The sequence below is a fragment of the Dendropsophus ebraccatus genome, chromosome 11 (genome assembly GCF_027789765.1).
Source record: "Dendropsophus ebraccatus isolate aDenEbr1 chromosome 11, aDenEbr1.pat, whole genome shotgun sequence".
NCBI lineage: Eukaryota > Metazoa > Chordata > Amphibia > Anura > Hylidae > Dendropsophus > Dendropsophus ebraccatus.
In genome coordinates this window covers 70,596,597-70,623,642 of record NC_091464.1, presented here as the reverse complement: position 1 = coordinate 70,623,642, position 27,046 = coordinate 70,596,597, and the positions used below count along the sequence as shown (strand labels likewise).

General features: G+C 42.5%; 1 protein-coding gene across 1 annotated transcript in view; it reads left to right on the top strand.

The window, feature by feature from the left end:
* Window positions 1-365: 365 nt before the first annotated feature.
* NRIP1 (nuclear receptor interacting protein 1) overlaps window positions 366-27,046 on the top strand; it is a 65,610-nt gene continuing 38,929 nt past the window's right edge. Inside the window, exon 1 of the mRNA XM_069945668.1 lies at window positions 366-547. The gene's annotated coding sequence lies outside the window, so the exon portion shown is untranslated. The remainder of the gene's footprint in view (window positions 548-27,046) is intronic.

Genomic DNA, 27,046 nt, shown 5'->3' with positions numbered 1-27,046 from the left:
ATAGATAGATAGATAGACAGGAGATAGATATATAGATAGATAGATAGATAGATAGATAGATAGATAGATAGGTAGATAGAGCACCCCTTTATATAGATACTTCTGTGTGTTTCTTATCACTACTCCCTGTTCTCCCTGTAGAGCTGATACCCCAGTGTGTGTGTGGGCACAGCAGGCCCTGGGCTGGCAGCACAGCTGAGTGGCAGTAAAGTTGGGGCTGTTCCTCCCCCCCCTCCTCCTCCTCCTCCTCCTCCTCAGCTGCATTGGATCCAGTGACAGCAGTGCTGTGTGTGTGGGTGGAAGGGTTAAGAGCTGTGAGTGAGTGGATGAATGGCACACCAGTGGGAGGGCCTGTGCAGTGCCGGGTGAGCTGGAGGAGGACACTCAGACATTGCAGCAGATCCCTGAGCCGCACACAGGAGCAGACACAGCAGCAGCAGCAGCCGGGGACCGAGCCGCTGCTCCATACACTGGGATTTGGGGGACAATGTGGATGCTTGGGGGTCTACACCCTGGACATGTGGAGACATGAGGCCCTGGCTCTGGGGTGAGTAGTAGTCCTCCTCCTCCTCCTCCTTCTTCTCCTGCTGTATTGTTACAAGGAAATGGCCATGACTGTACTGCTTCTCATCTAAGCCCAATGTCTGACTCAGCCAGGCTGGGGAGGAGGGAGGGAGGAGGCTGGGGGGATGGCAGCATGAGGGTCCCTGAGGCATGGACCCCTATTGTCCCCCGGCCAGCAGGGCAGTGTGTACAGACTGGGAGATGTCTGGGCTGGGGATGAGACCTCTGGCTCTGGGGCTGATGGAAATGAGGTAATGCTGCTGGAGCTTGGGAAGCTGGCACAGTGACATGACACAGCCAGGGGTTATGTGCCCAGCCCCCCCCCCCCCCCCGGGTATGGGGGGGGGGGACTTACATACAGGAGAGGGGGGGCTGCATTACCCTGGAGGGGGCTCCAACCTGAGCTGTCACAATGGAGCAGGGTGGGGGAAACTAGGTTGCAGACTTTGTTATTGTCAGAGTGATTGTTACATCTTCATCTGTTACATTGTATCTTGTTGTTTATTGTTATTGTTCAACACAACAAGAGCCAGAACGTCCTGGACTTTTATAGCACCAACATATACCGCAGTGCTGTGGATGTGTAATGTAGTGATGTAGCACCAACACTGAAGAGGGAGAAAAGATAGTAATAGTGTCTATTAGTATAGCACCAATGTATATTGTAATATGTTGATATAGCACCTACATATACCAGAGGGCTGTACTGTCAAGAGGGAGTCATGATAGTAATATTGTTTATTAGTATAGCACCTCTGTATACTGTAGTGTGTTTATGATAACAATAAATTGATATAACACCTTCGTATACCAGAGGGCTGTACTGTCAAGAAGGAGCAATGATCGTAATATTGTGTATTACTATTGCACCAGTGTTTTTTTATAACAATATATTGATATAGCACCAACATATACTAAGGAGCTGTACTCTGAAGAGGTAGCAGTGATAGTAATCTAGAGCACCAATGTATACTGTAGTGCATTAGTAACTATATTGTTTTGGCACCAACATATACTAAAGGGCTGTACTATTTGGCATAATTGCAGTAGTAATGTGTTGTAGTGCTTTACCATATGAGGAATAGTAAAATATGTTGATATGGCACCAACCTATACCAAAGAGCAGTAACTGTTAATATAGCACAAACCATCAGGGGTGCTAATAATATATATTGATATAGCACCAACATATACTGCAGTGCTGTTCAGTATTGGAGGGTAATCACATATAATGGTATGGCACCAACCTGGAGTGCATATTAATAGAGCACCAGCCTATACTGTAGTGTTCTATCTAAACTGGATGATAATAGTATAAAGGTATGGCGCCAACATATACTGTACAGTAGAACTTTACAGTCTGGGAGGATAGGCGTATATTGATATGACACCAATTTATATATTATATATAATACACTATACAGTATATTAGCTAGCACACTAATTATACTGTAATGCTTTAAAATACAAAATATTGATATGGCAAAGCGATATTGATATGGCACCAACCTATACCAAAATGCTTTACTATTCAAAGTATTGTACATTACTATAGCAGCAAAACTATAGCAGCAAGGTTTACTTCAGTGCTTGTCCATCTAAGAGTAATATCAGTCTATTAATATAGCACCAACCTATAGCAAGACTGTGTAGAACCAATGTATACTGAAGTGCTTACAGTTAAAAGAAGTTATATGATATAGCTGTCAACATATACTGTAGTGTTGTACAATCCTGATGACTGATGCTGTATCCATATATATCACCAACCTATACTAAAGAGATTTACCATTAGAAGTAGTGTATGTGAACAAAGCACTAACCTATACTGTAGTGCCTTACCATCTGGGGGTGTAATAACCGTATGTAGAAATGACACCAACCTATACGGTAGCGCCTTACTATCTGGGGGTATAACAACTATATGTAGATATGACGCCAACCTATACTGCAGTGGGGGTGTAATAACTGTATATAGATATGACACAACCTATACTCTAGTCAGTGCCTCACTATCTGGGGGGTGTAATAACTGTATATAGATATGACACCAACCTATACTGTAGTGCCTTACTATCTGAGGGTGCAGCAACTGTATATTGAAATGACACCAACCTATACTACAGTGTTGTACAGTCAAGGGAAGTTGTGGCACTAGGTTGGTATAGCATTAAGGAGCTTTATAGATCCAGTACATTACCAATATCTGTGCATCACCTTAGTGCTTTATAGTCTGAACTAGTAATAGAAAAAATACTAATGTATGCTAGTATAGCAGTGTTTTGATGTCAGTGGAAGTAGGGAATATACAGCATCATAATGATAACCAAAATGTATGAGATAAGAGTGCAAGCTCTGCAGACCAGGCCACGTTTTCTCAATGCTTGGCTGTTGGGCTTTTGATTTATTTCATGTGGCAGTCCCAGTTAATCTCCTCGGTGGGGTGATGGGGGTTACATAGTACAGAACAACCTCAAAGTCATGTACAGGAGGGAAAATGACTGTTTCGGTGACTCATGCTGACGGCCCAATAACTGGCAGCACTCCCAAGTTATGGTTGTAATCATCACACAAGTGCGGTTTACTTTAACCACAGCTGGCTTCCCCTGCATTGTTTTGACCTTATATTGCAATTTAAGATGTCACATTTCATGTAACACAAATGTTGGAGACAGAACAATTGGTTCATTTTTTTTTTGTCTTAGAACAAATTGTGATCTTCTCCTTACCAAAAATAGTGCACAGAATCGTCCATTCATTCTCGCGTCACGCCTCGTGTTTGCCACATAGCCCTGATTTTCATGCTTTTAGGATGGGATGTTGCCGCACTGCATAGCATATATATGCCCCCCCAGGCTATGCATGTGTGCAGATCTGGATAGTTTATAGTTTTGCCATTCAGAAGTCTGGAAAAGTTAAGTCAGTGTGCTCCAACTTTTGGCTCTCCATCTGTTGGAGAACTGCAACACCCATCATGGCTGTCAGGACAGCTGGAGAGCCATAGGTTGCGGAATACTGTGTTAGACCAATATTTGGCCCATATATAAGAAGGATGACAAAGGTGGGGGTCTGGGCACTAGTGATCTATCTAACTATCTTAAGTTCTCTTACTATTACACAAAGCGATTTTTCGACTAGCGATTAACGAACTCAAACGATCGGTATGGCGAACGACCTGAAATCGTTCACCCAATTACACGGAACGATGATCGTTACTTATGATCGTTATTGCGTTCATCCTGTTGTCGTTACTGCAAACAACTGAACAACGTCTTATTACATGCGAACCAATTGAAAACAATCAACAATAAAAATAGGTCCAAATTCTATTAAACGGCCAACGATTTCTCGTTGGTCGTTTAATTGTTGTCTGCCATTACACTAAACCATTATCGTTCAAATCTGAACGATTCACCAATTTTTCAAACGATAATCATCCCGTGTAATACCACCCTTATTTATACTGTACAGCTGGCCATACACATAAGATAATTCTAGATGTTCAGCTGTCTCTCCTGATTCTTCCACACATGTGCATGCTTAGCTTAATAGAGGAGAGGAGAAATTTGCTGCCAGACACCTCTAGCAGTGGTCTATCTTCCCAATAGCAAATAAATCAGGCAGTGTCAACCCACCATGCCCAATCTTTCTACCGCTCCCCCCAAAAGTAGTAGGAGAGTCTGGCCTTCCTGGTATGACTGTCAAGTATTTAACGTATATGGCCGGCTTAAGGGTCCTATCAGATAAAGCAATTTTTCGTTTCCAACGATTAACAATAAACAACTTATGGGAATGACCTAAAATTATTCACCATAATACACGGAACACAAGTTGTTAGGTACGATGGCAATTACGATCCTTCATACGCGCTGGTCTACAAATTTTCATAATTACAAAAGAACGATGTGTACATACACCAAAAGATTTGCTAACAATTAAAAGGGTGATCCAGGATTAGAAAAAAACACTAAATTTATTGCAGAAACAGCGCCACCCCTGTACTCAGGTTGTGTGTAGTATTACAATGCTACTTCAATGGAACTGTGCTTAAAAACCCATGCTTAGGCCAGGTTCTCACTATGTAAAAACAATGGCCGTATTTCATAGCAACGGCCGTAGTTGTGCAAACAACAACCGTTATTTGTGAAAAAATGGCCGTTGTTATGAAATACGGCCGTTGTTTTTATATAGTGTGAACCTGGCCTTAAACTGAGGACAGGAGTGGTGCTGTTTTTGGGGAAAGGCAGCCATGTTTTTGTAGGCCTGGATAACCCTTTAAATGATGATTTTATGGTCAGCTCAAAAGGTGCGATCAACGACACACAAACAAATTTTAATCACTGCCTGCATAAACACAGAAAGATTATTGCTTAAATTTGACAGATTTATTGATTTTTCCACACAATAAATTTTTCTGTGTAATGGGGCCCTAAGCCCCTATTACACGGGGCGATGTGGAGAGCAAGTGAGCGCTGACCTTGTTTCTCGCTGCCAGCGCTATTACACGCGCCAAAAGCAAGGGGGACCGCAGGGAGCTGCAGGAGGCTGCCCAAGTTATCGTCTGAGTGTCCAGGCAGCCCATAGCGGACAGCGGCGGTCTGCTGCTGCTCCTATTACACGGAGTGTTGGCAGCAAATCATTAACAGGCTGATCATTAGCGTTTCAGCCTGTTGAAAGAAAATGATCATCTGACATCGTGCATGTTGGCTGATCGTTGTTGTTTATTCCATGAAACGATTATCGTCCGTAACGGCCGAATATTGCCGGTAATCGCTTCATGTAATAAAGCCTTTTAGACTCACAAAGATATCACCATGTTATTCTCCCCAGGGGATGTTGGAGTGATAGAACCATCATCAATATCCACAGCAAAAAGTCTTAATGCTTAGACTCGAAGATGCCTTATATTTTAGAAGAACAATGTCTACATACCCTTTAAGGTACATGTGTCAACCTGTGGCCCTCCAGCCGTTGAAAAACTACAATTCCCATCTTGCCTGGACAGCCAAAGCTAAAGGTATGATAGGAATTGTAGTTTTGCCACAGCTGGAGAGCCGCATGTTTGACATCCCTGTTTTAGGGTACGTTCACAGGTACCGGATCCGCAGCGTATTTTCTGCTGTGGATCTGCAGCGGATACGCAGCAAATCTGCGGCAGATTTCATCTAAATAACTGAACACAGCATCAAATCTGCTGCGGATCTTGCACGTGTGAACGCACCCTTAGGGTACAAACACACACAGCGTATACGCAGATACGCAGCAGATATGCAGCAGATTTGATGGTGCAGATTTGATGCTGTGATCAGTTATTTAGATCTAATCTGCTGCGTATCTGCTGCGTATCGCAGCAGTAAATACGCAGCGTATATGCCGTGTGTGTTTGTACCCTTAGGGTGCGTTCACACCTACCGCATCCGCAGCTTATTTTTCCGCGGACATCCGCAGGTCTGGTGGTGCAGATTTCAACCTGCGAGAAATCCGCGTATGTGTGCGTTTCGCGTTTTTTCTGCAGCAAGTTTATCGCAACTGAAATGTCCGTTTAGAATGAGAGACATTTTAAACTGACATTTCAGTTGCGATAAACTTGATGCAGAAAAACCGCAAAACGCACACATACGCGGATTTCTCGCAGGTTGAAATCTGCACTACCAGACCTGCGGATTTCTGTAGAAAAATAAGCTGCGGATGCGGTAGGTGTGAACGCACCCTTAGGCTGGGTTCACACTATGTATATTTGAGGCTGTATTTGTGAGGCTGTATAGCAACCAAAACAAGGAGTGGATTGAAAACACAGAAAGGCTCTGTTCACATAATGTTGTAATTGAGTGGATGGCCGTCATTTAATGGCAAATATGTGCTGTTATTTTAAAACAACGGCTGTTGTATTGAAATAATGGAAGTTATTTACCGTTAAATGACGGCCATCCACTCAATTACAACATTATGTGAACAGAGCCTTTCTGTGTTTTCAATCCACTCCTGGTTTTGGTTGCTATGAGGACCTGACATGAGGACCAAATACTGCCTCAAATATACATAGTGTGAACCCAGCCTTAGGGTGCGTTCACACCTACAGGATCTGCAGCAGATCTGCAGCAGATTTGATGCTGTGTTCAGTTATTTAAATGAAATCTGCTGCAGAAAATCAGCTGCAGATCCTGTAGGTGTGAACACACCATTAGGGTACAAACCCACACACCGTATACGCAGCAGATATGCAGCAAATACCCAGCAGATCTGCAGCAGATTTGGTGGTGCAGATTTGATGCTGTGTTCAGTTATTTAGATCTAGTCTGCTGCGTGTTTGCTGCGTATTTGCTGCGTATCGCAGCAGTAAATACGGTGTGTCTACGGTGTGTGGGTTTATACCCTAATGGCGCGTTCACACCTACAGGATCTGCAGCTGATTTTCTGCAGAAGATTTCATTTAAATAACTGAACACAGCATCAAATCTGCTGCAGATCCTGTAGGTGTGAAAGCACCCTAAGGGTATAAACCCACACACCGTATACGCTGTTTATTTACTGCTGCGATACGCAGCAAATACGCAGCAGATTAGATCTAAATAACTGAACACAGCATCAAATCTGTACCATCAAATCTGCTGCGTATTTGTTGCATATCTGCTGCGTATACGGTGTGTGGGTTTGTACCCTAAAGAATTATATTATAGTTAGACATACATATGGGGAGATTTATCAAACATGGTTTAAAGTGACACTGGCTCAGTTGCCCCTAGCAACCAATCAGATTCCACCTTTCATTTTCCAAAGAGTCTGTAAGGAATGAAAAGTGGAATCTGATTGGTTGCTAGGGGCGACTGAGCCAGTGTCACTTTACACCATGTTTGATAAATCTCCCCCATAGTCACCATCCTGAGTAACACAGTTGTGGGAGGCACTGGCTAACAGTCCTTGCTTGGACTTCCCAAGAACCGGTGTCATCTGGCTGCCCATGGCAGCCCTTGGTCTCTGTCATACGATGGGCTTTTTATAGTTGTTTTCCCTGTTTGTTTATCTATAGGTATTTTTATAATCTCAGATTATGAATGTGGGATTATTTACGCTATCTGTAAGAGCATTGGCCTTCTGGAGAACATGATCCCATCACTTGAGTCGTCATCTCACATGAGTCAGTGTTTATCGCCCTCAAAATAGCAGCCAGCAGGGTGGGCATTAGATTTGGGGTCTATGCTAGTGCATTTGGTGGAGTGTATCAGGTGTTGGCCTCTAAGTAGGTTAAGACACAGTATATATATATAATACCCCTCTACAATGACCATACTGATCCATAGCCCTGCGTGTCCCCATGCAAATAATTAAATTAGATATGTGTAGTATTGTCAGTGATCCATGTCCCAGCGCTGGACTTTGTGAAAGGAGATTACGGCTGATGGACTAATGTTTATTTTAAAGACACGGCGCGTTAACTCCCTAATGCTATTTTGCGTGCCCTGGTTTAAACCATTGTCACAGTATTAGGCGGCATGCACCTTTATGATAGTGGCGGCACAGTGTCCTTTTCATGCTGCGCATACAATGGAGTGTTCTCTGACTTGTTACTTCAGGATGCGGAGTCATGAAATGTTCTATTATCTTATCTAAGAGATTCCCATGTGTTCTTGATTAGAAAGCCATGGCAGTATACTTTATATACTGTGATATAACCAGTAGCCGGGCTGCGGGCTCACTGTCTGGCCTTGGCCGCATGAATCATGTGCAGTATCCTGTCTACTTGTAGATGACTTTTTATAGGAGGCTGTGGCGTGTATTGATCCGTTGTGAAGAGGGTCTTCTGGTTTAAAGTGATCCCTCATAGATGATTATTATTTCATGATTGCCAGTTGACTGAGATCAATAGCACCCTCATATTAGAGTTAGTTTGACCCCTAAATGTCCAGTTCTGTAAAGGGGAAACAGAGCATGTGTGGTCTGAGAAGAACAAGAGTCTTTAGTCCTGATAGAAGGCACTGTTGCCCCATGCATATACAGTATGTGCATTGAGCCTGAGGGTATAAACCCACACACCGTATAAGCAGCGTATTTACTGCTGCGATACGCAGCAAATACGCAGCAAACACGCAGCAAATACGCAGCAAAAACGCAGCAGATTATATCTAAATAACTGAACACAGCATCAAATCTGTACCAACAAATCTGCTGCGTATTTGCTGCGTATTTGTTGCGTATCTGCTGTGTATACGGTGTGTGGGTTTGTACCCTCAGGGTACAAACACACACATCATATACGCAGCAGATACGCAGCAAATACGCAGCAGATCTGCAGCAGATTTGATGGTGCAGATTTGATGCTGTGTTCAGTTATTTAGATCTAATCTGCTGCGTATTTGCTGCGTATCGCAGCAGTAAATATGCTGCGTATACGGTGTGTGTTTATACCCTTATAGACACTTTGGGGGACCTCTTTTTGGCATCCCCTTCCCATTAACCGGATGAAAGCATGGCGCCAAAGAGTCTGGCACTGCCATGGTGATGCATCCCTGGTACCCCCTCCCCCCTTTGTTTACCAGCATCCAGCTATGACGTATCATATATGTTAACATGTAACTGCTGCAGCCAATCACAGGAGGCAACATGTCACCACTTGAGGTTGGTAAACAGAGACTGGCACAGGACCAAGCAAGCAGTGCCACATCATATTGCTTTTATTAACTATCAGGAGCTTGAGCCCACATCACCAAATTCAGATTGGTCTCACATGTGAACATGGCCTTATACATATTATAACTCACTCCCATGAGTCTCCTAGTCCTGTTCAGAGGCACTACCATTGTAACCTGGCATAATCTGCAGTACTAAGCACTTTACTTTATGGGCACTGCAGCGTTTGCACAGTATTGTCCGGTATCTGGAGTCATAGTGACAATGTTGCATGCACTTCACTTTGCTCGGGTTTATGCACTTGCATCAACTGTCGAGCTGTAGTAAGTTACAATTTTGTGGCTGCATTTTTATTTGTTTGTGTAGATTCATGGTCACTCTATCAACCCTTGAACACTTCGAGATGTAGCAGAGCTTAGTTTGCACCCAGTGAATTTTCACAGTGCACCATGAAACAACTAAGTTACAAATGTAGTTCTGCTACACGTGCACACCACACCCTTTGGTGGACAGATTGATCGATGTTATTAAACCTTTTATGATTCAGTGTTTTGCCAGAAGACAAGACTGCACCAAGGTGAAGTGTGCAACTCCCACGTGTGCAAATGGAGCAGTAAACCGTGTGCTTGTGGGAGGTTTCTTCACTGAATGATGTACAGCAGTACTAGGACTGTACAAACCCTGACTTAATCTTTGACATTATTGGTCTTCTGTCAGATGTTTGTTCAGCTAAGTGCTCATAACATAAAAAGTCACCTCCATGACTATTGGGTTCTGGTCACTATAAAATAGTAAAGGCGCCTGGCATAGTACTTGAGATAACAGCACTGTCTGCATTTTATTGATAATGGACCAAAAAAAAAAATAATTAAAGACAGTCATAAAAAATGGAAAAGAAAGCATACTCGCCTGCCCCCATCACCTGCTGCTGCGGTTCTGTCTTGTGGTCATCTCTCCTAGTTCCTGTGACACGTCAATCCAGCAGGAACTTCCCACTTAGCCAGTCACTGATGACAGCATGACCCGCCTTGACCAGTAGCTGATTATAGGTTGATGTGTCATTGGAACTACAGTAGCAATAAGCAGCGAAAGCTGTCAGAACGTCAGTGACGGGGTAGCAGGGAAGGTGAGTATGCTTTCTTATTTGACTTTCTTTTTTACTTGCTTTTACATATTTTTTTTTTTCTGGGCTAAACTATCCCTTTTAAGGGTTTGTTCACACACGGTAGACGTGATGCAGAAAATTTTGCAACTGGGAATCAGTATTATTCTTCTGACTGCAGTTGTTTCTGAAGACTCCATTTAGATCAATGGGATAGTCACTGAAATGTCTGCAATATACTCCAAGGATGACTTTATACAGGGAGCAACTAAAAACAGCCATGTCCATCACCTTTCTATAATTTGGGGGGGTTGTGAAAGACATGAGATGGAATCAGCATTTTTATAACTCCAAACACAGCTCATCATGCTATACACCTCTATGGTGCACACTGTAAGTTTGGTTCAGTAGAGCTGTGGGGGTCTGGGCTTGATATCAAGAATATGGGAGGGTCCAAGAGGAGACCCCATGCTGATGAAGTATGCTAAAGTGGACAACCTCTTTAAAGGGGTAATCCAGCGCTACAAAAACATGGCCACTTTCTTCCAGAGACAGCCCCGACTCTTGTCTCCAGCTTGGGCGGGGTTTTGCTGCTCAGTTCCATTGAAGTGAATGGAGCTTAATTGCAAACTGCACCTGAACTGGAGACAAGAGTCGTGTTGTCTCTGAAAGAAAGTGGCCATGTTTTTGTAGCACTGGATAACCCCTTTAAAGACTAGGATGACTGATCAGCAGTCTGGATTGATCAAAGTGTCGCTATGCCGCGTCCCCAATAGTGCTTAGCACGGCCTGCAAATTGCCCATTATTGACCGGTCTTCTGCTTAGTAAAGATTTTCATTTGTATTATTTCACTGTAGAAGAGCTGTAATTCAGTTAACCTGTACCTGCTCCACTTATTATCTTTATGGTTTGTGAGTCATAAAATTATCTGTAGATATTTGCAGCGCTAAGCATTTTGCCCTTGGCTAGAAGCAAGCTGCAGTGCTGAATACAGACCCTGACTTATGTGCATGGAGGAGCCGTGTAGTGCGGTGTGTGTGTGTGTGTGTGTGTGTGTGTGTGTATATATATATATTTATATATATTATGAATGAATATCATTCATTCCAGACATGCATTAACCTAGAGTAGGAAGAAATGTAAGGGCTCTGAACATAAGGTATGAGTTAAATCCTGGGTGAATTCTAGGAATCTAAAGGCAACCGTGTAATGTAATGTTGGCAGGATCATGTTTAACTATACTGGGGTGCTGTCACATAGGAGAAGCAGGATTTTTCAGCAGGGGTGGTGCCCAAGGCAAAGTTCCCTGACACAGAGCACCAATGAGAATTACATAAGTTTTGATAAGAAATTTAATAAGGATTTTAAAGCACCCATACATGTCAATGATTTTTTCTTTTTTTTAATGCTGAAAAATTTTCAGTATCCTAAGGACTGGGAATGTTATTTTCCATTGATGACAATACGTTTTCTTGTGGAAAAGATGCTAAATGGGAGGTAAAGTAGACGAGGGTTTCATGTTCATATCTGTCCCTTTTTCTGTTGTGTGAATAAGGCCTTAGATGATAAAATCCTACTGTCTTGCAGGTACCCCTAGGGGGATTTATTCCATTTACAGTGGCAACGAAAAAGTTTTTACTTTATATAAAGGAAAGAAAGGCTTTCTTTCAAAAAACTGCACCACACTTCTATGCAGACTGTGTCTGGTATTGCAGCTGGACTCCATCACGTCAATAGACCTGAACTGCATTACAGCTACCTGTAGTCCGGTGTGGCAGTGCAAGAAAGTAGCCATGTTTTGCTAATTAAGGGGTTTCTGGTTAATAGGATTTCCCACTAGCCATATAAAAATAGGCCTCATACACAGACCCTTTATGGCAGCATGAAAAGTATTGGAGTTAAATTTTGAATCCTTGACATGCTGGGGGTTGTACTCCCACAACATCTGGGTAGTTTAAACGTTCTCTCCGCACCTGCCGGGTTAATGCAGTGTTACACACAACCCTGAGTGACTAAGCGTTGGTAATCTCTGTTTATCGGCAGCCTGAGAGCTATGTTTAGTTTCTACCATTACCTTTATCCTAATGTGCGTGTTTACAGTATATACCTATATGAATGTATGTGATAGATGTAACACTGACAACACTAGGAGACGTCCTTGCCATTAAAGTTTTGCAACGTTTCAGCGCTGCGTTACACAGGTACATGGGGCTCGCCTCATGTATTAGCAGTAGGGCATTTGTCACTTCTCGCCTGTTTCTTTGGGCAGTAAGGACATGCAAAGCTATCAATGGAGTGATGGCCTAACTGGTACGTCTCCAGATGCTGCTGAACTACAACTCCAAGTCGTGCTATGGTTGTCAGGGGATAATAGGAGTTATAGCTGCATAACAGCTAGAGATGTTGCAAAACTACAACTCTCATCACGCCTGGACAGCCAGAGCTTTAGCTTTGGCTGTCCAGGCATGATGGGAGTTGTAGTTTTGCAACAGACGGAGAGAGCCAAGGTTCCCTACCCCTGAACTAGAGAGCCACAGACTGGAGTCTAAACCAGTGGTGTCTAACCTGCAGCCCTTCAGCGGTTACAAAACTACAATTCCCATCATCCTTAGACAGTCTTAGTTGTCCAAACATGATGGCAATTGTAGTTTTGCAACAGCTTGAAGGGCTGCAGGTTGGACACCACTGGTCTAAATTACCCGTTTGTAATTTAATTGTAAATGTTTGTTGCCCATAGCAACCAATGTGAGCTGAGCTTTCATTTACCAGAGCTTGTTAAAAAGAGCTCTGGTTGCTATGGGTAACAAAGATTTACTATTATCTTCCCCTATTGAACTATAATGGACGTCCGTCTGTCATTTTGACGGGTTGAATAGCTCTGCGTGCAGCGTTATGTTCACATACCATTACAAATTCATTCATATGCGAGGAGAAAAATAGGGCCCAACAAAATGATGGACACAATGTTGGAACCATTATATAGTATATAGAGGCCATTACATAAGCAGTGTTAAACAGAATGTTGATTATGACAATGGGAACAGAGCCTTATGAGTCCTGTCAAATCTGACAGAAGCCTAAGGCTTGCTACAAAAGATCCCATTAACTGTGATGGCAAACTTTCTGCACTCCAGCTGTTGCAAAACTACAATTCCCATGATGCCTGGTCAACCAAAGATATGGCTCTGGCTGCCCAGGTATGATGGGAATTGTAGTTTTTCGACTGTTGGAGTGCTAAGGGTTCACCATAACTGCCCTGGAAACCTGACTATGCAGCAAGATATACGTATTTACACCTGCCATTCTGGAGCATGGGAAAGCTGGGTGCGTAATGGCAGCCATATCGCTTCATATCAAGAAGAAATACCAAAATAGAACAACTTGATAGAAGAGGACAACCCAGTGACTTCTAATGACCGATTAGCGTTGAGTTCACACAGTCTGGTTGTAGTTGCAGAATGCGCAGGTGACATCATCGGGGTCAAAGTTGAGTGACATAAAACACTGTTGCCAAGCAACCAGATTAGCAACACAAAATTGAGATGGAAATTGCAAAGGCGAACGATAAAGCAAATATTAGCGTATGATTGGGAACTTTCACACAGTGCTATATCTGTACAGATCCTGTATATTCTACATGTGGCGTGCACCGTATCACGTTCCCATAATAGCATGTATGGTATACTGATAACGTTGCTTTGCGCCAAGCTCCTTAAAGTGAAAAACATCAAATAGTGATTTGACAGGATGGTGTCTAACCATAGGCCTGTAGTGTTTTCTGGGTTTCAGCATGTATATTGTAAGTGCTGAGGTTATTGTCTGTTACACTTGCTATATGCACTGAAGGTTGGCTCAACCCATCTAATTTGATGGGATCTGTCATAATGTGTATGGGACCACATGACGGTACTGTGATGGCCAATGTAAGGAAAATGATGGGCCATTTGCTTTGGACCTTTATTGCCATGGAAGATGAGCCTAAGCTGGTCCTCCAGATAGATTTCCGTTTGGCTGACCGCTAACTCTCCCAATCACCAACAATTCTGTCCCATGATATATGCCATTAGGGGAGAGTCAGGAAGTCCGCACACACATTAGGCTGTGTCCACATTGGAGGCTCCTATGACTGCACCCATTGCAATTTCTGACCAAAAAATACTAGAAGGTTAGTAACACTTGCTGAAATACTAGAAACCCATGGACCCTATTAAAGTCAATAGCTAAAAAGTACTTTCCCTGTAGTAACTTTTATGAACAATTATGCTTAGGTAGGTGGTAAAAGGCAAAAAATTCCTTCTGGACTCGTGGAATATCCCACTGAATGAGTAGCTGCTGTGGTGTTCCCCCTCAACCATTGATTTTGAATGTGCTGACCACAATCCCGGACGTTCTTCATCTAGGATTTCTGCATACTTGTGTTCTTATGGAAGGTAGGCGTGCAATCGAGATGTTTGAAAGTGCTTACACCCCTTTTCCCATTGAAAAGACATAAATATGTATTGGGGAGGTGGGAAGGAATAGCCATCAGCCAAACAAGCATTCAATTGAGTGGGAAGTAGAGATGGCTTTTATCTTCTGCCATATTAAATGAATGGACCAGCATCAATTCATAAATGGAGATTGTAAGAGTGCGACATAGGATGGTTATGAACTAATAGACCGATGTTCGGGTTTTAGCTGTACTTGACAAATAGCTCCCAGTATAACAGTACAGTCGGCCATATCACACAGGGGACTTACTTACTTATAAACCATCTGCTCCAGAGCTGCAGTTTCTTCCTGTGGCCCACACCCTTGTTTCTCTTCTCTCTCTTTTATGTGTCTAACGTATAGTAAACTTTGTTATATTGAACTTGAACTTTTGCCCCCACAGTTTTTGTACTGATCACATTTCCCCTTTTGTAGATGTCTTATCTTCAACCACTTGATTTATGCACAGGGATAAAAAAAAAAAAAAAAAAAAAGAAAAAGAAAGAAATTGACTTTGAACTTGGCATGCATGCCGGCATCATGGTATAACATGAAAGACTCAACCTATGGATCTCCAGCTGTCGGAAATTGATTGAAGTAGACTAGGGGAGATCCATTATTGAAGCGTTTTACCTCTATGCTGTTTTTAAAATATGAAAAATAGTTAATTGGCCCAAAACATTAAAGAGAAATCCAGACAGCCAGTTGTCCAGCCAGCAATACCGAGAACATGCTGTATGTGCTGAAGTTAGCCAACAGTGACCTATATGGAAGAGTACACCTAAAAACTGAACTCTCATAAAACAGTCCATATGGTCATTTTCACGACAGGTGGCCTTCTCATGGGTTCTGTAAAATGTTTATCCAATACTCCTCTTGACTTTTTTCTACCATCTCTGGTCACCTGTAGTGTTTTAGCGTTTTACATTCTGCTTCCTTGTAAAATACCTATTCTTGGTGGGTCTAAAACTGTCCATGCCCATAAGGTATCTGCTGAGTTCCCATGTTCTTGGGATCATTACTTCGAGTCATGGGTAACTACAAATACCTCTCGTGCTTGCAGTGATTTACCAGTGGTTATTGAGACTGAAGGTTCAATGTGAAAAATTAAGAGAATGTGAGAAAATATTCAGGCTTTTCCGAATTGCTATCAGTCTAGTGAAGTTCTTGCATTTGTATCTTATAATTCTCCCTGGCATTCAATCTCGTACTTGTAACTAAAGTCCAGAATATTATCTAATTAGTATTCTAATGTTTATCTAATAGGTGTATGTTGAATAGAGGAGGGACCTCTTCTCTTTTAAAAAAGTAAAAGTGACTTTTTGGGAAATTACCAGAAGTATAGTTTAATAGACCCCAATAGTAATCGGACATAATTGAGTGGAAAGAAAGGTAATTTATTTATTTTTTGTTCTACGGCGCTGTACATAAAAAGGGTTTACATACTTATAGCGAATGTACAATCAGGTACATGGCTTTAAGTTTTTTTTACATGAATAGACCAATGCCGGTGCGGAGATTTTTTATGAACCATGGGCTTGTTCCCGCATGCGGTGCCGGTCTGTTCCCGGGCAATGGCATGAAGCACTGGTGGAGAGGGGAGATCGTCACACTGGGACTGGGTGGGCCCGTCTTCAGTGCTTCATGCTGGGTCGGTGCTTAGGAACAGACCGGCACTGTGAGCGGGAATCGGGCTGTGGTTCAAAAAAAGGACTGCAGCATCAGCATCTCGGCACCGATACAAAACTTAAAGCGCTGTACCCTATGTTACCTTTGCAGTGCCCTGATGTTACATGGGGCAGTGACAACAATGAGATTACTAAGTAAGAGACTGGTGCAAAGGGTAGAGGGCAGAGACAGATGATGAGGGTAGAAACTATTGATATAGAAGCATAATGGCAGTAACTTTCTTGTAGGTTATTTGGCCCTATTACACTTGGCCATGTGTGGTTTAAACAAGAGCCAATCTATGGGATTTAAGAGCCTATTATAAGACTCAGCTACAATGTAAGGAGGGCTGGATCATTCTTCAAACCATCTTGCTTCCATCATTTCTCACCCCTAATCCTCTTACATGGAGAGCAGTGTAGTGTGGCTTGGAATGGATCAAAGTTTATCCTTTACATGTAAGAAATTGATTAATTGTCTGGGGTGCGAAATAAAATGTCACGTTTTATAAAGTGGGACGGCCGAAGAGGTAAACTTCAGTTATATCAGCAAAAAAGCGGTACTGAAAATCATTGGATACTCTGCACTCTATGTAGTCTGTATATGGTTGTGGACTGTATTAATGCAGTGCAGAAGTGTGGATTAACCCTATGGACCCCTGAAAAGTTGTCAATTTATTCTTTCTTGACAAAATTAAAACCCATTGCACTATTATGTGCCAGCACATAGAAATAACACAATGTTCAATTACACACTAAAATGTGCAAATTGCTTATTCTTTTCTCGACATATCAGAGCCAGTTAATTTCACGGTGAGTCAACGTTGCATTTATAAGTTTATCATTGCCATGACGAGTTTTGGATTCTTGCTTTGACTTCCAGTAGGTTCATAGTATTTTTTTATTTTTTATTTTTTTGTTTTTACTCATGTGAACCAATGGAGTTGTGATTCAGTGACTTGCTCTATGAAGTGTCTAATGTCTCCCACTGCTGTGTCCTCAATGACTCCAGATAAATGACTAATGATTGCCCTGTGGCCCGTAATGAGCTCAGGATGACATCATGCAGATTAGTGAATCATGCCCTTCATCTTAAAATGGTAGAATTTATACATCCCTATAATCTCTTACGAGCTGACCTAGACACCGCATAATCCATACCGTCTAACACGTTACTGTAACTGCTATCATTTTATTGGTTGCTGGGAATATGCCCTCACGTTGCTTGGTGAAGGATTTGGGGGAGTCGTCTCTCCAGCTATTCATCTAGACAAATAAGCTGCTTAATGAACAAGGCTTATGATGACAGGCGCTCTGTTGAGGTCTCTAGACGGTAAAGCTGGTGTCATTCGGCCCGCCGTCCCCTCCCCACCTGTTCTTTAATGGTTGTGAACTTGGAAATAAGTTGTTAATGAGTCTTAAAGCGGTCAACAGGGACCAGTGGCTGAAATCAGTACAGAGGTGACACTTTCTCTGTGCACCAATCTGGTGGCTTTCAGGGTTGTAACAGACAGAAGCTGTAGATCTAGTATAACCATCCTGGCTGCAAGGCCCCCTAAGAACATTTGGACTGGACAAATATACTTTAAAGGGGTTATCCAGCACTACAAAAACATGGCCATTTTTTCCCCCTCTCTTGTCTACAATTCAGGTGCGGTTTGCAATTAAGCTCCATTTACTTCTATGGAACTGAGTTTGAAACCCTACTCAATCTGGAGACAAGAGCGGGGCAAAAGTGGCCATGTTTTTGTAGTGTTGGATAACCCTTTAATAAACGATAAGGGGAAGCGTATTTGTCTGACATGTTTACCATTACCCAATTGTTATTTCACTCGTTTCCCAATGGTGGATGTCTGGGAAGACCACTGGTTGACTGTTATAGTTGACATTGACAATGGATCCCACTGAAATTGTTAGGATGTTTTGGAAATAAAACTTGTCTATAGACTGCTTTAGACCAAGTCTTGGATATCTCATCCACAAAGTGCTCTCATGTATGCAAAAGGGTCTATGCTATAATGGAGACTCTTTGAAATTCTGGGGGTCGTTTGTATCTATTATTGGGGCCTACCAGTTGGCACTTTATGGACCATATCGGTCATACAGTACTGGTGTAACCACTAGCTGTATGGGGCAACCCTGGCAACATATTTCATGTCTACGGCTGATTTCACACAAGTGTTTGCTTCCATACTGTGGATGCAAGTCCCAGCCTGACCATGGGTCTAATGACCCAAAGTGACCTTCTCATAGATCACTGGTTCGAATAAGGAGGCAAACATCTCTCCGTATTATGCATGTAGGAAAACGTCCTTATGCTGAGCTTTCCTTGTGCCCATTCTCTTCACCAGTTCATCAGTAAAGACCTTGCACAAATCCTTTGCCAGGTTTACCACTTGCATTACGTAATGGACCTTTTGCATTCTCTAGGTTCATTGATTTTCCTTATAAATGTTCTTTGCTTCTATGATCAAGGATTTTAGGAAAGTGAGCAGATAAAGGAGCAGAGCCATCATAGAGCGTAATAGGTGTATGGAGGAAGCGTGCATCGTTCTTCTTTATAATCCACTTTATGCCTGAACTGTAACCTACATGACATGGCAAACAAAGCTTTCTTCTGCTCCTTCAGTCACCGCTTGCTGCACATTCCCCAATTAAGTTTATTTTTCTTAAGCATTTGAACTTCTGCTTGGTCGGGATAATAGAAGGGAACAAAAGGTCACGCCGTGAAGACATGGCGTTCATTAGAGGAGGGCCGCGGCGTCTTCACTGGGTGACAATTAAGTAGATTTCCCACAGTCCTCTTACTCTGCTGCCATTTTTCAACTTGAATGACTGGCTTGGAGTAAAGGGCAAAGGAATCTACCATGTTGACATGTGAAGCATCCTTTGTCATTTTTATGAGAGTGGATGTGTCCACGTCTCATTGGTTGGCACAGAATTCTGAAAATTGATGCGAAAAGCTGTTTTTGTTCTTATTTTAGAGCATTCTAATAAATTAATTTTACCTAATAAAGAATTTTCCAGAAGTCATATGGAAGTGTATGTGTCTTGGCTAGAGTCAGGCGGCTTAAGTGTTTATAAGGTGTCGAATGTGATGGAGGTTTTTTCCGATAATTATAATTACTTATATACGTTCCGTGTTTACCCTATGTATATAGAACTAGCCCAATATTGTAGAACTCACAGCCAATGTGAGCATAGTATGGCATAGTATAGCATTACTGTTCTAAATGCATCAAAATGGTCCAATAAACTGCTGTACATGCCTCGCATATCATTTGGTTGAAGGGTGTTCTTTGGACACTTAAAGGGGTTATAATGCAGCAAAAAAACATGGCTACTTTCTTCCAATTTGGGTGCAGGTTTTGTAACTCCGTTCTATTGAAGTGAATGGAGCTTAATGGCAAACCGCACCTAAAGAGTGGTGCTGTCTCTGAAAGAAAGTGGCCATGTTTTTGTAGTGCGGGATAACACCTTTAAAGGAGAAGTCCGGGGAACATTTTTATTAAAGTATTGTATTGCCCCCCAAAAGTTATACAAATCCCCAATATACATTTATTACGGTAAATGCTTATAAAGTGTTTTTTTCCCTGCACTTACTACTGCATCAAGGCTTCACTTCCTGGATAACATGGTGATGTCACTTCCTGGATAACATGGTGATGTCACTTCCTGGATAACATGGTGATGTCACAACCCGAGTCCCAGAGCTGTGTGGGCTGTGGCTGCTGGAGAGGATGATGGCAGGGGGACACTGAGGGACACAGGGCACTGGTGGAACACTGAGCATTTCTCTGCCATCATCCTCTCCAGCAGCCACAGCCCGCACTGCTCTGGGAGTCAGGGCATGACATCACCATGTAATACAGGAAGTGACATCATCATGTTATACAGGAAGTGACATCACCATGTTATCCAGGAAGGGAAGCCTTGATGCAGTTGTAAGTGCAGGGAAAAAAGCACTTCATAAGCATTTCCCGTAATAAGTGTATATTGGTGATTTGTATAACTTTTGGGGGGCAATAAAAATACTTTAATACATTTTTTTGCTGGACTTAGGATATCTGTCAGCTGTTGTTCACTTTTTAAATTGCTGTTAGATGAAAGGTACCATGTCCAGGATGTAGAAAAATGCTTTTATTCTCCTGAATAGCTGAAATGACTCCTTGCTTCCCTTCCTACCCCTATTCCTGCTTAATTGACAGTCAGCTGAAAGCCAAATCCCAAGCAGTTAGAGGGATAAGGGGGAAGTAAGGAGTAGTTACAGCCCTCAGCAGTTCAGGAGCTTGGGAATGCCTCTATGATGCATTGCACAACAGAACAAAAAAAAAAATAAAAAAAAAAATATATATATATATATATATATATATATCTATCTATATCTACACGTGTGTGTGTGTGTGTGCTGTGGAAGCACAGATTGATAAAGGAAAGGTACCACATGTCCCCTTGTCCTAACCGTTATCTAACTGTGTTAGCAGCTTAGAACCCAAACTGCAGAGTCATATAATAATATTTAGGGATCTTCTAGTGTATGTTATTTATATACACTGATGTAGTTACTGTTTTTATAACTCATTTGAGGCTGCGTTATTTGTGCATTCAGATTACTCTCTCAGTACAGATAATGTGGCAGATTTATGCTGTTATAGCCCACAGATAACATTATAGTATCATGTCAGGTGGCTATGCCAGTGTATAGTGCCAGGTTCTTTGTTTTTATTATTCCCACCTTTTTTTATTGTTGTTCTTTAATTCTATGTTGTAACATTGCAGTATTTGTGTTTTCTTTTATTTTAAGTTGTGCTATAGGAGTATGTATGCTCTTTTTTGTTCTACCCTGTACCATTGCAGTCTTTGTCTTCCCTTTTTGTTCTGTGTTGTACTTTACAGTATTTGTGTTCCTTTTTATTGCATGCTGTACCAGTGCAGTATTCTTTTATTCTATTTTGTACCATATCAGTGTTTGTGTCTTTTATGTTGTGGCATTACATTATTTGTTTTTATTGTATGCTGCACCATTGCAGTATTTGCACTAGCTTTTTCTTTTTTTTGCTTCTGCATCCCATTTGATGTGTATTTGTCCACCGTGTGACTTTGTAAAGTTAGAATTGAGTTATCTCTCGCAATTTGATACTATTAATAAAATGTTGATGAGAGAAGAAGCTGCCGGGGATAAGGTTTGTAGTTCATTTACAGTTCAAGGTTGTTCTCTGGTTTAATGTCAGGCGGAGGTCAGGCTGCGCTGTCTAATATTAACACAGTCTCAAGGACGTGTGATTGACTTGGCAACGAAGGGAAAAAAAATATGTTGACTGTGAACATCAGACAAGGTTTTTTTTTTTCCTTTCGCTGCCGCGCTGGATATAAGCTGTCACACCCCTTTGGAAAACAGATCATTGACTTTGCTTGTACCCCTTGCCCCATACACTATTGTTAACAGTGAGGCGTTGTTCAGTATATGGCTCGCTTTAAAACGGCATTGACATCTGTTACCTTAGAGTAACCTCGGTGAGCGGCTTTTATGAGGTTCTCGGTTATTGTGTGAACGTTTATATGGCGCTTGTAGTGGGCAATATATATATTGTGCAATAAAAGCTAAATGATCATAGGAAGTAGGTGCGGATATAGAGTGGGAGTTGTAGGGAAGCCTGCTGATCATGTCCGTTCTTTAGCCATGTATTCGATTCAATGGCAGATAACTTACGATAATAGTTCCCCTATCACTCCTATAGCAAAGTTGTAATACCACACACAACCTGAGGGCAGACATGGCGCTGTTTTTCGAAGAAAGTAGCCATTTTTTTTTTTTTTTAAATAACACTAACCCCTTTAAATACATTGCATTACTTATTTATTCTGATAGGACCAGTCAGTCCCCAGACACATCCCGTGCACTCAACTGAGCTTATGTTATACCGCCGTATTCTTCAGTTTCTTATGTGGAGACACAGAAAAAGTCCTTGTATGTTCTCCGGCATGCCTCAGTACACAGGTATTCATTCTCCCCTCGAGGCATTGCCTCTAAGATGTACGATGGTGCAGGAGGAGCCACGCTTGTACACAGTTTATTATAGTTCACCATAACTTTGCCTGTTATAAATCATAGGTCATGTACACAAGTGGGACATAGTAGGACATTACATGCATAGAATGGATAAAACGTGTTTCTTCATGTATGATTACTCATGCGGCTTTAGCGTGCAAAATGCACATCATGTTGTTAAAGAGGATTTCCCATCTTTATACAAGGATGGCATTTTGCAAGAATAGGGATCCCCCAGCCACCAGCTGTTGCAAAACTATCAGTCCCATCATGCCTGGACAGCCAAAACCACAATTCCCATCATGCCTGGACAGCCAAAGCTAAGCTTTGGCTATCCAGGCATGATTGGACTTTGGCTGTCCATGCATGATGGGAATTGTAGTTTTGGCTGTCCAGGCATGATGGGACTGGTAGTTTTGCAACAGCTGGAGGGCTAATGGTTCCCCATCCTTGCTCTAGGATATACGTCACTCATTGATCTGCGAGGTCCGACTTCTCCCAGTGATATTTGGCAGCCCCTGGTCAGCACTGAGAAAGAATGTGAATAGGCCTAATTACAGTATCAGTGGGGGTCCCAGAGGTCAAAACACTGAACAAAAGGTGATGGCACATCCCTGCAATGTACCATCACTTAATGAGATGGGAATATATAAGAGCTCTATATTTAGGGCATGTCCTATCTTCCCTTTTATCCAGGATTAAAAACACCATAGCTGCTTTAAAAAACTCCACCTCTGTCCTCAGGCTGTGTGTGGTATTAAAATTCAGCTCCATTCACATAAATGGAATGAAGCTACAAAACCACACACACACACTGAGGAGAAGGGTGGCGCTGTTTCTGGTTCAGCCAAGTCTTTTCTAATCCTGGATAACCCCCATAGCAGAAAAAAGTGGAAAAGTATTCCTTAAAGGGGCTATCCAGCGCTACAAAAACATGGCCACTTTCCCCCTACTGTTGTCTCCAGTTTGGGTGGGGTTTTGAAACTCAGTTCCATTGAAGTAAATGGAGCTTAATTGCAAACCACACCTGAACTGGAGACAACAGTAGGGGGAAAAGTGGCCATGTTTTTGTAGCGCTGGATAACTCATTTAAACAGGGTTTTTTTCCAGGACAACAAAAACACAGCTGCTGTATTCCAGAAAAAGCACCACTCTTGTTCTGAGTTTGTGTTTAGTATTACAGTTAGGCTCCATTTACTTTTATGGAACGGAGATACAAACGATACCGCTCTTGTCCTCACTTTGCTGCTCTTTGTCACCTTGTTTTTGCTGGCTAATAAAACATTGCTGCTAGTTTAGTAAAACAGAAGCTGTCGCCACGCCTGATGCCTCGGCTGAAATGGTAATTCTTACAAAGTGCATATTGTTCTTCTGTTAGTCCTCCCAGACGTGAATTACGAATACATTGACAACTAGGTGTTACTACTTAGTGATGTTTCATTATGCTGTCTAACCAAAGCTGGGTTACTCACTGTGCCAACTGATAACACCCAGGGTCTTCCTGTGCCACCTGATAACACCCAGGGTCTGCCTGTGCCACCTAATAACACTAAGGGTCTGCCTGTGCCACCTGATAACACTTAGGGTCTGCCTGTGCCACCTGATAACACCCAGGGTCTGCCTGTGCCACCTGATAACACATAGGGTCTGCCTGTGCCACCTGATAACACATAGGGTCTGCCTGTGCCACCTGATAACACATAGGGTCTGCCTGTGCCACCTGATAACACCCAGGGTCTGCCTGTGCTACCTGATAACACCCAGGGTCTGCCTGTGCCAAATGATAACACCCAGGGTCTGCCTGTGCCACCTGATAACACCCAGGGTCTGCCTGTGCCACCTGATAACACCCAGAGTCTGCCTGTGCCACCTGATAACACTAAGGGGCTGCCTGTGCCACCTGATAACACCCAGGTTCTGTCTGTGCTGCCTGATAACACCCAGGGTCTGCCTGTGCCACTTGATAACATCCAGATGGCAATTTATTCCAAAATTTCCTTGAGGGACAACAGCGGAGCACCGCAACACAGGTTTATGAATAATGGTTCTCCTGATTTATTGGGTATACAAAATTGTAGCTTTGCAACACCCTTGAGGGCCGAAGGTTCCCCATCCCTGCTTTAGATGGAATTGCGTGCTGGATAGACCTGTATGAAGTGTAGACGTTTTATAGAGGCTGAATAGTCATCAGCTCGTAGGACTGTTTGCTGTGGGACGCAGCCAGTTATTTTCTTTTCCCTTTGTTCCTTCTAAAGGTTCGGTAACATTTCTTTTTGCACACGGATTGTTTACTTCTGCCCATCTGACCTTCCAGATTGGAAGGGTTATTGAAGGTTAATAGAGGTTAGTTTTCCACCTCTAATATTTTTCCAGATCTGGAGGTCATGGGAGAATGTGCGATAAGGCAGTAACCTGACCTCTGTTCCACGACCCGGTAATTATTGCTGCTGCTGCAAGCACATGACCCATGTCATACGGGAGATGCGTCCGTCCCTAGGAAGGTCTTCATGTTTGAAAAATATGTTTAATAAGAGTTGTGTCCAAACCCATCAGATTACTCATCCAGCGTACATCACAGTGGCAGAAAGTATCACTAAAGACAACTTATAGTATTAAAGTCCGGCTAAGAAAAAACAAACAAAAGGGAATAAAAAAAAAAAATCTGTAAAAATATTAAGTTTTCTGATTATATATTCTGAGTATATATTATTTTATTTCTATAGCAACAGCTTATTCTCATGGGATTTTGCTATCCTATTTGTGCGCTTTTGCTATCAGTTATTGATACATTATCAGTAGGATGTGTACACAGGGGGAGATTTATCAAACATGGTGTAAAGTGAAACTGGCTCAGTTGCCCCTAGCAACCAATCAGATTCCGCCTTTCATTTTCCAAAGAGTCTGTGAGAAATGAAAAGTGGAATCTGATTGGTTGCTAGGGGCAACTGAGCCAGTTTCACTTTACACCATGTTTGATAAATCTCCCCCTAAATGTTTTATTGATAGAGCAGCTGGATACGTTTTCATATGTGGTGTTTACTTTCATGGGATGGGCTGCAATACCAGATATGGCCACTATACAGTTTATGGCAGTGGGCTGCAATACCCGGAGTAGCCATTCCCTATGCTTGGCGCTGGGTTGCAATAATAGAAATAACTATCTTTTGTATGGTGCAGGGCTGCAGTTCCAGATATAGATGCTGCCAATGTGTGGTGCTGAGTTGCAATACCAGATATGGCCTCTATCTAGTGTATGGTGCTGTTCTCACGGGGGGGGGGGGGGGGGGGGGGGAGGGGTACCTAGAGTCCAACCATCACCGATTTAGTATTCATGACCATCAGTATAAAAGTCCTAGAGAACCCCTATAAGGCAGCATACACATTGGGCTTTGTTAACATACTGGTGCACTGGTGCATATGCTGGCTACAGGGACCAGTGGACACATTTTAAAGGGGAGCTCCAGGTAGAGGTTAAAAAAAATGAAACATCTGCAGAAGCATAAAGCATTATTTACCTATCTATTCCATTTTTGAAACTACCAAAAAATCATTTGTTTTGGGGGGTTTTGTTCTGTTTTGTGTTTCTGCACTTCCTGGTTGATCAGTTGTACATAGTACTACAGGTTCTAGAATGCAATGCTTTCCCTCAGCTGTCCATCACAGTCCTCCACCCTGCCTATTCCCCACCTGTAACACCACACAGCACACTGTATTCTCTACCTGTAACACCACACAGCACACTGTATTCTCTATCTGTAACACCACACAGCACGCTGTATTCTCTACCTGTAACATCACACAGCACTGTATTCTCTACCTGTAACACTACACAGCACGCTGTATTCTCTACCTGTAACACCACACAGCACGCTGTATTCTCTACCTGTAACACCACACAGCACATTGTATTTTCCACCTGTAAAACCACACAGCACACTGTATTCTCTACCTGTAACACCACACAGCACGCTGTATTCTCTACCTGTAACACCACACAGCACGCTGTATTCTCTACCTGTAACACCACACAGCACTCTGTATTCTCTACCTGTAACACCACACAGCACACTGTATTCTCTACCTGTAACACCACACTGCACCCTGTATTCTCTCCCTGTAACACCACACAGCACTGTATTCTCTACCTGTAACACCACACATCATGCTGTATTCTCTACCTGTAACACCACACATCATGCTGTATTCTCTACCTGTAACACCACACAGCACGCTGTATTCTCTACCTGTAACAACACACAGCACGCTGTATTCTCTACCTGTAACAACACACAGCACACTGTATTCTCTACCTGTAACACCACACAGCACACTGTATTCTCTACCTGTAACTCACTGCACACTTCTGCACAATTAGAAAAATCAGTGCAACACCTGCTTCTGGCTGGTCAGAGATGGTGAATCACTCAGGGGATTTGGGGATCCGGCCAAGCCTCCTGTGACATCACGCCCTCCCCCCTGTCTGCATCATCAGCCTGTGCTCAGCAAACACACACAATGTGAGACAGAGGCATGGAAGATTTGTGATAGCAGAAGGAGCAGGAAACAAT